This window comes from Macadamia integrifolia, chromosome 7 (assembly GCF_013358625.1).
Source record: "Macadamia integrifolia cultivar HAES 741 chromosome 7, SCU_Mint_v3, whole genome shotgun sequence".
Taxonomy (NCBI): Eukaryota; Viridiplantae; Streptophyta; class Magnoliopsida; order Proteales; family Proteaceae; genus Macadamia; species Macadamia integrifolia.
Genome location: NC_056563.1, coordinates 793,290 through 797,811, shown reverse-complemented (window position 1 = coordinate 797,811; position 4,522 = coordinate 793,290).

Below are 4,522 nucleotides of genomic sequence, written 5' to 3'. Positions count from 1 at the left end.
GCCCACCTATCTGCACACCTGAGGGCCAAAACTTGGAATTTTGACGGAGTTCGGGCCTCGGCACGAACCCCACCCTTGGCATACGATGTAATATACATATGTACCTTAATATACGGCTACATACCTTCTTTATCCGTACATGGTCTTATGATAGGTGTATGTACACGGCTTGGGTATTCCCATCTCTTCTGGCACTGGCTCAGACTTGTCGGGCCAGCCGGTGTTTAAGGTCACCCTTGCCATCATAGTCCATAAGGAACCCGCTCTAACTCTCTTCGGTTCGGGTCCTGCATAGTTAAACTAGGTCAACCGTGAAATCAGACTGGGTTTAAGAAGTAGGGTATTACACTAACTGTCTTGATACAACTCCTCAAGGTGGGGATTTGAATGGTCAAATCCGTAGCTTGTCCCGTAGAAAGGAGAACCGCATAGAGCTGAGAGCTTTGGTAAGTATATTGGCTATCTGGTTATGTGTTGAAATGAACTGCACTTGAAGTTCCTTGGAGGCGACTTTATCACGAACGAAGTGGAAGTCAATTTCAACATGCTTGGTATGAGCATGAAAGACCGGATTGACTGAAAGGTAAGTGGCCCCAATGTTGTCACACCAAAGAATGGGTGAAATGGGAACAGGGATCCCTAATTCCTCAAAGAGAGAGCGAAGCCAAGTGAGTTCAGCGCAGGCATCAGCCACTACTTTATACTCAGACTCGACGGAGGAGCGTGCAACTGTCTTCTACTTCTTAGAGGCCCAGGAGATTAGATCATGACCCATATAGATGGCATAACCTCCTGTGGATTTGCGATCCACACTGTCACTAGCCCAGTCAGCATCGTAGAATGCTTGTAATTTGAGGGAACTAGATTTGGAGATAAACAACCCATGATCCTTGGTACCTTGGAGATAGCGTAGAATCCGTTTGACTAGTGTCCAATGGTCTTCGGAGGGGGCATGCATGAATTGGCAGACACGGTTCACTGAATAAGTCACATCAGGCCTGGTGAGGATGATGTATTGGAGAGCATCGACAATGGAGCGATACCTGGTGGGGTCTAAAAGAAGGACACCCCCTGTGGAAGATGCTGCAAAGGTGGTGGCCATGGGAGTAGTGATGGGCTTACAGTCAGTCATGCCAGCCCTCTACAGGAGATCAGTGATGTACCAGTGTTGAGAGAGGAGGACACCATCAGACCGATATAGGGCTTCAATACCAAGGAAAAAGATGAGACGACCAAGATCCTTGATAGAGAATTCTGAAGCAAGATGATGAAGGAGAGTCTGAACATGAGTTGGTTGGTTCCCTGTAACCAAGATGTCATCGACGTAGACAAGGACATATGTGATAACAGAGCCCTGCATGTAGATAAACAGTGATGTGTAAGTTTGGGATGATCGAAAATCGAAGCTAGTGAGGAACTCAGTTAACCTGTGAAACTAAACCCTAGGAGCCTGTTTGAGCCCATAGAGGGACTTGTGGAGGCGGCAGACATGATTAAGGCACAGGGCATCTTCAAAACCCTGGGGTTGAGCCATGTAGACTTCCTCAAATAGAATACCATGCAAGAATGCATTCTGAACATCAAGCTAACGAACAACTCATCCGTTGGATATGGCCAAGGAGAGGACCGTCCGTATGGTAGTAGGTTTGGTAACAGGGCTAAAGGTCTCATGATAGTCAAGACCAGGTTGTTGATGAAATCCTTTAGCAATTAAACGGGCCTTATATCGCTTGAGGGAGCCATCTACCTTCCGTTTGATGCGGTACACCCACTTGCAGCCAACCAGATTCATAGTTTCCCTGTAAGGCACAAGAGACCAAGTACCATTACGTAATAAAGCATTAAATTCATCAGACATAGCAAAACGCCAATGAGGAACCTTGTGGGCCTGGGAGAAGCATGTAGGTTTAGCCGAGTTAGGTGAGGTGGTGGTGGAGAGGGTCAGGGGGTCAACATAGAGATCATGTAGGGTTCTGGTGCGACAGGGTGGGGTGGTAGAGGAGTCAGGGTTAGGGCCGGTTAGGGTTAGGTGAGGTGAGAAAGGAGGGGATATGGGAGAGGGTGGTTTGGGTAGGGGCGATTCTAGGGTGGCAGGGAGAGGGATGGGTGGGTTTGGGAGGATAGGCGGAGGGCTAGGGTGAGGTTGAGGGGTAGGTATGTTAGGTGTAATGCCCCACAGGGGAGGGATAGTAGGAGGGGGTTGGGTTGAGGAGGATGGTGGTGCAGTGTGAAAAGGGAAAGTAGATTCGTCAAATCTGACATGGCGAGATATGTAGATACGACGGGTAATGAGATCCATACAACGATAACCATGATGGGAAGGGCTATATCCTAAGAAAACATATGAGGCAGAACATGGTTCAACCTTGTGATGATTGTAAGGACGGAGCCATGGATAACAAAGGCATCCAAAGATTTTTAGAAAAGAGTAGTCCGGAGAATTGCCTGTAACTAACTGATGGGGGGATTTGTTACCTGTGACAGAGGAAGGCATGCGATTGATGAGAAAGACCGTGGTTTCAAAGACATAATCCCAGTAAGCCTAGGGAACAGCTACATGGGATAGTAGGGTAATCCCAGTTTCAGTAATGTGCCTGTTACGACATTCAACTGTTCCCTTTTGCTCATGAGTATGAGGGCAAAATAACCTGTATTGGATGCCCAACTTGGCAAAGTAAGATGGGAGAGTATGAAATTCTCCCCCCTAATCAGTTTGAATGGCCTTGATAGAGCGAGAGAACTGACGTTCCACCAAGGTCTGAAAAGTACGAAAGGCAGAGTAAACATCAGACTTCAACTTTAAAGCAGTAAACCAAATATATTTAGTATGGTCATCAACAAATATAACTAAATAACGATTCCCATTTGAAGAAACTGTGGGGTGGGGGCCCCATACATCACTAAAAACCAAATCTAAAGGAGATGAACTACGAGTACTAGTTTGACGTAGTGACAATCTACTAGCTTTGCTCATTTGGCAAGCAAAACATAAAGAAGGATACTTCATGAGCTAATGACCAGGTAACATAAGACGAATGATACGTTCATGAGGGTGCCCTAAATGATGATGCCAGCGACTGAAAGATGAGGTAGAGGCCATATTGGCATAAGGTGATGTTGGAACGGAATAGAGACCATGCTTACTGTGTCCAGTGAAGAGGGTTTGATTGGTCTTCAAATCCTTCATAAATAAAAAAGAAGAGTGAAACTCAAAGTAAACATTATTGTCATGGCAAAATTACTGAGCAGATAACAAAGAACAAGTGAGAGTGTGAACATGTAAAACAGTAAAAAGAGAAAATGAACGAGAGGAAGAAGAGATGGAAGCAGTGTCTATGTGAGATATAGAAAGGCCCTTACCATTACCAACCACAAGTTGGTTATTACCTGTGTATGGATCATAGGTGGAGAATTGGGTTAAGTCAGTGGTGGAATGGTGGATGGCTCTAGTATCAGGGATCCAAGAGGTGGTGAAGGATTGTGAAGGTGTGGGGTGATGGGGTGGAGGTGCGATGGTAGGGGGTTGAGGGGTAGGGAAGGGTGTAGTATGGTAGGCGTTGGGTTGAGGTGGTGGCCGATTGTAGGGATGGGGAGGGGTAGGTAGAATGGCAGCTCTGGTAGGTCCCTGTGGGCGGTAGTAGCAAGTGTTTGTCTGATTATTAGTGCGTCCACAAATTGTGCATGGATTGTGAGCGAATACATTAGAGCGACCAAATCCACTAGCATGACCATGACCATGGCCTCAGGAGGAGCTTGTACCACAACCACCAATGGAAGGAGGGCCACGACCTTGGTGAGTGACATGGGCAGATGCATCGATGGCAGGATCAACAATGGGAAGGCGTGAGTGGAGAAGGTTCTCGTGACTCATAAGGAGACCATGCATGTCGGTGTAGGAGATGGGCTCATTTTGTGCCATCATAATGGAGATAAGGGCTTGATATTCAATGCGTAGGGCCTGGAAGATGTGGATGTTAAAGTCTTCCGATGGGAGGGGCTTCCCTGCAATTGATAGCTCATCGGAGAGATGCTTGGCTCAATGGAGAAACTGAGTAATGGTCTCATCTGATTTGTGAACCAAATTTTGAAGGGAGACGTTAAGAGACAGAATCCTGGTTATAGATGGAGAACTAAATGCAGCATGGAGTGCATCTCAGATCTCTTTGCTAGTGGTCCGTCCAACTGCTAATGAAAATACCTTTTCAGAGAGAGAGGCGATGAGAAGGCTCATAGTAAAAGTATCTTGTTCATGCCATGCCTTGGCTTTGATAGGGTCTTGAGGGCAACGATTGTCACCGGTGACATAGTCAAAGAGGCGTTGGCCAGTGAGATAGGATATGACCTGTGTGCGTCAATAAACATAGTTCTTAGATGTGAGCTTTAGAGATATCATATGATGAGCACCAGATATGGATGTGGGAGGTGGGGATGGTTTGACCATGGTAGAAGAAGGAGGAGGTGGTTCGGTCATTAGGGATTGGGTTTTGTATGGCGGTTTTTTCTTTTTTTTTTTTTTTTTTTT